The sequence below is a fragment of the Nelumbo lutea genome, chromosome 3 (genome assembly GCF_056320005.1).
Source record: "Nelumbo lutea isolate HS-2025 chromosome 3, American lotus-T2T, whole genome shotgun sequence".
In the NCBI taxonomy this organism is placed as follows: Eukaryota; Viridiplantae; Streptophyta; class Magnoliopsida; order Proteales; family Nelumbonaceae; genus Nelumbo; species Nelumbo lutea.
Window position 1 is genome coordinate 109,542,357 of NC_142686.1, and position 7,910 is coordinate 109,550,266.

The 7,910-nt window shown below is 43.2% G+C and overlaps 2 pseudogenes across 1 annotated transcript; both read left to right on the forward strand.

Annotated features, from left to right (window-relative positions):
- The first annotated feature begins 764 nt into the window (after positions 1–764).
- Positions 765–2,501, forward strand: LOC148867550 (granule-bound starch synthase 2, chloroplastic/amyloplastic pseudogene; annotated as a pseudogene).
- Positions 2,502–4,721: 2,220 nt separating this feature from the next.
- LOC148867551 (uncharacterized) lies at positions 4,722–7,580 on the forward strand (annotated as a pseudogene). Its single transcript, XR_016110625.1, has 2 exons — positions 4,722–4,859; positions 7,100–7,580. The product of XR_016110625.1 is annotated as an uncharacterized LOC148867551 (transcript).
- Positions 7,581–7,910: the final 330 nt, after the last annotated feature.

Consider the following 7,910-nt stretch of genomic DNA (forward strand, 5'->3'; position numbering starts at 1 on the left):
GAGATGTGCATGTAGGGTAGGTACACGTTGTGGGGGCACTGATCTGAATTCTCTATGTTGGTCCTAAATACAAAAATGGATTTGTTGCCCATAGGATGTTTCTGTTATGGACACACCGCCCAACAGTGCACTGTGGCACAGTCATAGGCAGCAGCACGCACCGCCCGACAGCGCGCAACACGCGCTGCACGACAACAGCACGAGGTAGCAGCATGCACCGCATGGCAGCAACACTAGACAACAGCACGCACTGCACGACAACAACACTGTGAGACACGCACATCGCCCGATAGCAGCAACAGAGCGGGGCCCACATGACAGGTCATCAGGGTGGGCCCACACTTATCTTACCACAACAGCTCTGCTCGCCAACTCGCCGCCAGCTACATCATTCCTCATCCCTTATCCTTATCCTTATCTTATCTTCTTAAGTAAGAGTTGCATGTAGGTAATTAGGAGTTTGAGTTTGAATTTGAGTTGGATTACCCTAGCCTAGCCGAATCCAACAAGGGATTTCCTTCCGTAATCTCCTATTTAAGGAGCACTGAATTGAAGTAAAGGCATTGAATTTTCGATCAAGGAAAGAGCTTAAGAGAGTTAGGGTGATCTCTTGGACAAATCACCCCCTAGTTCGCCACAATAGGGTCAGCACGCAAAGGGAAGGGCAAGGGAAGGCTAAGAGTTTTCCCCGTGGACCGTCCCATGACGAGATCCTACGCCCGGGCCCATAACATTTGGTATCAGAGCCAAACATCATGGGCGATATGGAGCAGCTATCATCCAAGGTCCATGAACTAGAACATAGGCTAGTAGAAACCAGTATGGAGGTTCGTGAAGTCAAGGAAGATGTCTGGGAGCTACAACACCTGCTGGAAGCATTCCTCTCCAACAAAGAAAGAAGTTATGAGGGAATCGCCAACACAAACAGTCACTGTTCAGACTGGGTAAAGGCATCCAGCGAACAACAGATTGCTGCCCCGACAGCCGCAATTATTCCCAAGTATAGCCATTTGGAGTTTTCCTCATACAGCAGTAGCGGCGACCCACTGGGATGGCTGTACTGCTGCGAGCAATTCTTTCGTAATCAGCGCACGGAGGATGAAACTGTAAAGTCTCCTCCTTTGGCTGGGGACAATGTCATGAACATTATATTGGTACCTGCAGAATGCGCTCCTTGGTCGAAGACATGTGGACTTGGCGATGTTGTTGGGGCTTTATCGAAGGCTTTGGCTCGGCGTGGACATAGAGTTATGGTTGTGGCACCACGGTATGGTAACTATGCAGAAGCCCAAGAAACAGGAGTGCGCAAGAGATATAAGGTGGATGGGCAGAATATGGAGGTAACTTTCCTTCAAGCTTATATTGATGATGTGGATTTTGTGTTCATGGACAACACTATGTTTCGCAATATTGAGAAAAATATATATGGGGGAGGCCGAGAGGATATTTTAAAACGCATGGTTCTCTTCTGTAAGGCTGCTCTTGAGGTTCTCTTCTGTAAGTATACCCGGTGCATTCTTGTGATCCACAACATAGCACACCGTGGTCGTGGTCCAATAAGCAATTTTCGTTATGTGGATCTTCCACAAAACTACATAGATCATTTCAAACTACATGACTCAGGAGGTGGGGAACACTTCGATATCCTTGCAGTTGGCCTAAAAGCAGCAAATTGTGTAGTCACTGTAAGCCATGGTTACGCCTGGGAGCTGAAAACTAAAGAAGGTGGTTGGGGTCTGCATCAAATAATAAATGAGTGTGATAGGAAGCTGAAGGGCATCATGAATGGGATTGATGCAAAAGAATGGAACCCACAATTGGATGTTTACCTGGCATCTGATGGCTACACCAATTACTCTGTGGAGACTCTTCAGACTAGCAAGCCTCAATGCAAAGCAGCTCTACAAAGGGAGCTTGGTCTTCCTCTTTGGGAGAATGTTCCTCTGATTGGGTTCATTGGTAGGCTTGACCATTTGAAAGGTGTTGATCTCATTGCTGAGTCCATTCCTTGGATGGTGGACCAGGATGTGCAACTAGTCATGTTGGGCACTAGGAGACCTGACCGGGAACAGCTTCTTAGACATTTTGAGAGTCAACACCATGACAAAGTTAAGGGCTGGGTTGGTTTCTCTGTGAAAATGGCTCACCGAATAACTGCTGGTGCAGACATCCTACTCATGCCTTCTAGATTTGAGCCATGTGGACTGAACCAGCTTTATGCACTGAGCCACGGGACAGTCCCTGTTGTTCATGTTGTTGGTGGACTGAGAGATAGTGTGCAGTCGTTTGATCCATTGGCAGAGTTCCAAGCCACGTATCCGGAATTCGAGCTTGAGGACAAGCTCGTTGTCCAGGAGGGGTGTGATGTTATGGACACACCGCCCGGCAACACGCTGCGGCGCAGTCATAGGCAGCAGCACGCACAGCAGCCTGCACCACCCGGCAGCACACAGCAAGCAGCATGCACCACACGACAGCGCGCAGCACGCGCCGCACGGTAGCAGCACACGCCGCACGGCAGCAGCACGCACCACACGACAGCAGCACTATGAGACGTGCGCACTGCCGTGCAGCAGCAGTAGAGCGGGGCCCACATGACAGCTCATCAGGGTGGACCCACACTTATCTTACCACAATAGCTCTGCTCGCCAACTCGTCGCCAGCTACATCATTCCTCATCCCTTATCCTTATCTTATCTTATCTTCTTAAGTAAGAGTTGCGTGTAGGTAATTAGGAGTTTGGGTTTGAGTTGGATTACCCTAGCCTAGTCGAATCCAACAAGGGATTTCCTTCTGTAATCTCCTATTTAAGGAGCTACGAATTGAAGTAAAGGCATTGAATTTTCGATCAAGGAAAGAGATTAGGAGAGTTAAGGTGATCTCTTGGACAAATCATCCCCTAGTTCGCCACAATAGGGTCATCACGCAAAGGGGAGGGCAAGGGAAGGCTAGGAGTTTTCCCCGTGGACCGCCCCGTGACGAGATCCTACGCCCAGGCCCATAACAGTTTCCACATCCCTACCCTTGGGACATTACAACTGCGCATTGGGAATATCTCCCTTGTCGTTCATGGAAAAATGTTCCTAAAACACAGTAGTGGTGGTGTTGCGTGGATGAGGATGTGGGAACAATTTGTTAGTGTCAGATCCAAATTGCCTAAATGGCCCTAAACCTTTGTGAATGGCTATGCTTTTAGGGTTGTTAATGGGTTGATTCTAGGTTAGGACATGATATAACCGAATACAAGAAATATCAAGGTTCCATAAGGTCGGAAGCGAATTAGACCCTACAAGGCCTGTAATTTTAGACCCCAAACCAAATGGATTGGTTATTGGGACAGTCAAGTTTGACCTGATATATATATGATGATGCGCGATCTGGAAGCTCCCTGCTAGGAAAGCTTGGACGTCGGACTATGTAGGTCGCTTGGTCAAGCTGTAAAGAAAGAGAGAGGATCAGAGTACCTAGGCTACTTTACCTGGTGTGGGCACTCCAATGCTTAAGTCAGTGAACTGGAGTTTTTTGAGAGCTAAAAGCAAGAAAGAGCTAAAGAGCTTGAGTGCTAAGTCGTGCATGTACCTTATGAGGTTAGAGGCAAGGCCCTTATATAGGTGAGTTGCTGTGAGCCTCACGAAACGCGTCTGTGATCTCTGGCCCATCTAGTTCGGAGGCGGTTTCATGCCTGGAAGTAGACTTTGTGTAAGTAGGTAATGTCTATCCAATCCCGCCCGAAGAAGGTAAGGTGATAACTAGCTCTTCCTACATGGTAACGTGATTCTGGGGAATTTGGAGGCTATAGCCCTCTTAAGGGGGTGGTTGCTTGACATGTTAGTCAAGTCGCTAATCAGAAATAGATCAGATTGATGGAAGCGAGCTGCCTCTTACATCGACATAAGGTCTTGCCTAGTTGTTTGCAGTTTGGCCTACTAGGGTGGTGTCGAGGTCACTGATGCAGTTGTAAAGTGTACGAAGTGCTCATGGGGTCTGGTTACGTGGTGTCAATGTGTCATTTTGTTTTTCTGCAATGCCATATGTCATCATACCATTGGAGGACCGAATTACCCCACATCAACATATATACATACATATAATACATATAGTAGTAAGTATGTACATACTTTGCATGTGACAGTATTTGATGATGATAGTGGTAAATAATGTTTTTGCAAAGTTTTTTATATTTTTATGTATATAAAAATTATTCTTATTTGTCACACTTATTTTTGTTTACTATGAATTTATGATGTTAGATAAGGGATCAAATGCTTTTTATAATTGACCGCTCATCGTCTTCCCCCCTTCGAGTGAAAACAGAGGAGCGGCGGCGACTCGGCAGCAAAAGCCTCTCGATCCCGGTGGCGTTTTCTTCTCTTCCTCCTCTCCATTCACTTCTCCTTAGCAACGACGCCTCACTCCATCATTGATTCTAACTTTAGCGTAACGTCCCTTCTCGCTGAAACCAGAGCCGGACTCGAAGGAAGGTCACTGTCCATCATCCCAACCTCCCGAACAGAGCAAGAGAAACGGCGAACAGACACCCCTCCCTTCACTTATTTTTATTTCTTTTCCTTTCTCTCTCTTTCTCCCTCTCTTGTCCGTTCTTTTTTCATTTTCACATCCCATACACCGCTGTGAGTCTTTCGTTCGTCATTCACGCCGGCAGAGTAGAAGAAACGCTGGTGTGTCGTGTTAGCTCAAACGTATATTCTGCTCATCAACTCTGAAAATCTTAAGCTCAGAACTCCATTTTCCCACAATAGATCCCTTCAGACCGACTCCGAATTAAAGAGGTCAGATCCTGAAACAAGACTGCGGTTCCCCTGTTGCATTGTGTAAATCCTGGCCAACACCCAAACCAAGTACGTCCTTCCCTCACTGTATGTTTCTCATTTTTTCTTCTCCCACTTACTATAGAATAATTGGGATATGAATGATTGTTGAAGACGGCGGTGAAGCTTCGGCCGAGCCGATCCCTGCGTGCCTTTGAATCTAGTCTATTTCTACCGCAGTTGAACTAAATTTCTTTGCATTTTAGACATTGTTGTTCTCTGTTACATCTCATTGTTATAGTTCACTGCATTTTCTCTATTCTTCTTTAAACATTAGCACCGGTTTGAGTAAGAGGACTGAGAGGTTTTGAACCCTGATCTATTGTTTGTCGTGTTTTGCATGTTTAAAATCGGATTTAACACGAGATTTACCCTATTTTCTTTGATGGCTAATTGTCTTAGTTTAGACATTTAGTATCTTTTAATTCTGGGAGAAAGGCTATTGGGTTCATTCCCGTGAGATCAAGATGATAAGCTCTTAAATTATATGACTGTAAGCTGAGGTAGCGAGTAATTGGGCAGTTTAGATACCCGGTTCCTGGGGAAGATTATCATAAGGATGTAAAGGAACCAAAGATTCCTCTATTTCTGGAAATTCTGAATAAAGGGGTTGATTGGTTGGGAAGGACAAATTAACTCAATCAATAAAATGAAGAAAATTGAAAAATAAAATAAAATATATAAATTGGGTAAAGGGGTGAAGTAGGATGTTTAGATTACTCATTTAGGTAACAAAGAGGAAATAAATAAAATAACATAAAAATTTAAAAATTAAAATATTCCAAAAAATAGAAGAATAAAAAAATAATGAAAGTAAAAATGTGTTTCCATAAGAAAATAACATATACAAATGATAAAAATTAATTTAAAAAATATAAAATAATTTAGTTAGGGGTTTTCTTTTCTTGTGGTGGCTTATTCCTTTTTTTTTTCCTAGCTTTATTGATTATTAATTGCTCTTAGTTAGTTAATGAATTGCTTGCTTTAAGTTGGCTTGTTTGGGATATCATGTGAGCCCCACCTATTGGACTCGGGGGAGGGGTGCCTAACCCCTTCCCTCTCCCATCCGAGCCTTATTTGGACTGGTTTATCCAGTGCCTCGGGTTGTTGGAGTCACTATTAAAACAAAACATTTTGAAAATCATTCTTGGAGGTCCCATCACCTCCGTTTCTTAATAGCGATTCCATCCAGCCCAAGTGAGCCGTTTTTCGATGCTCACAATCAACAAAAAAAAACTTTATTAATGATGTAGCTTTGTGAAACTTTAATTATAAAGGGGGGAGGTAAAATGTCTTAACTCCCCACCTACAGAATACATCGGAAGAAAGTTAAAAATTAACCCAAAATATAGATACCCTATTCACCCCTTGCTTGGCTAACCCATTTGCAAATGAATTAGCAGTCCTCTTCACCCAGCTGTATTGCATTACAATATTCCTACTCAACCATTTGAATTTTTTCTTTTCATTGTTACAACTCCACAAACCACTGTCTTCTTCCTTTAGCCATTTAATCACCACCTTCGAGTCACCTTTAAGGACCAAACATCTGATGTTCAGATCTCTTGCGCTTTGGATTCTTTTCAGGGCTGCAAGAATTTCAGCCTTAAGAGACTCTCCTTCTCCAATTGGGCCCGAAAACATGGCAGTAATAACCCATCCTCATTCTTGAACACTCCCCCGATCCCAAAAGGCCTTGGATTCCTTAGGCTACTACCATCAAAATTTAGTTTTATGAATCCAGAGGGAGGAGGGGACCAAGAGGGGTTAAGAGTCCTCTTACATAGGGCAGAGGTAGCTATCTCTTTCCAATGTCTTACCAAGTCCGCCACAGAATAACCTGAGAACAACTCTATAGATTTCGGCCAGTGGGCCTGCAATTCTTTGAAGATGTTTAATTCAGTAGACATTTAATCCAGGAAAGACAATAAATATTTTGAGGTTATATTAACTATGAAGAAAGGGGAGAGAAAAATCTATCAGAAAAAAGAAAGAAAGAAAGAAAGGAGAGAGAAGAAAACATGAAGGAAATCGCTCACTATTGTAAATGATGCTCTTTGTAAGTTGTAAAAAAAAAAAAGAAAAGAAATACAATCCTTAGGTAACTAGTTTTTTGAGTCACATTGGTGTCATTTCAAGCTTAATGAGGTCATTTAGATATGCATTGTTATTCCAAGACAGTTTATCTTAGCATTCCTATTGCAGATTTTTCTGCTTTTTTTTAATGTTCTTGGTTTCTTTTTCTTGGGTATGCTTGATTTTGAAAGCAGAGATGGTTATCCCTCCACCAATTAGACCGCCTAGAATAACAAAATTTCTTAAGCCATATGTGCTGAAGATGCACTTCACAAACAAGTACGTCAGCGCGCAAGTCATCCACTCGCCAACAGCAACAGTAGCCACCTCTGCAAGCTCACAAGAGAAGGCATTAAGATCAAGCATGGAGAATACTCGAGATGTTGCTGCTGCATTAAAGATTGGGAAGATTCTAGGGAGCGCTTGTTGCTCAAGGACATTGCAGCTGTATCTGTTATTTTGAAGAGAGAGCAGAAGTATCACGGCAAGGTGAAGGCTGTTATCGACTCTTTGAGGGAAACAGGTGTGAAATTTATTTAATACAGAACAAATCTCCTATGATTGCTTACATAATATGATGTTGCAATAGAGGGCCTTCTTCCTGCATGGAGGTTTATGTTCTGGTTGTTCTTTGGACTTCAGATAAAAAAAAAAAAAAAAAAAAAAATTCTTTTATTTTGGGCCATGAGAGATTAAGGCATTAGACACAGGCCGGCCCGCTAATTTTTGGTCTTGATATGGGCCCATTCCCAGGCTGGGCTGCACCGGGCCTGGTGGTCAGGCTTCTTTGGCAGATTAGAAATGATCACCCCTGCAATACTCATTAAGGGGAAATGGGAATGCTAACATTTCCTGCATATGTCGTCCTAGAGATAAAAGTGAGGACATCCTTAATTTTGTTTCCTAGCGTTTTTTCATGTGCCTTACGGCTGCAAACGGATGGAATCTAATTGGTTATAGTTAGATAAAAAATTGATTTATTTATATTTATATTCGAATTGAATC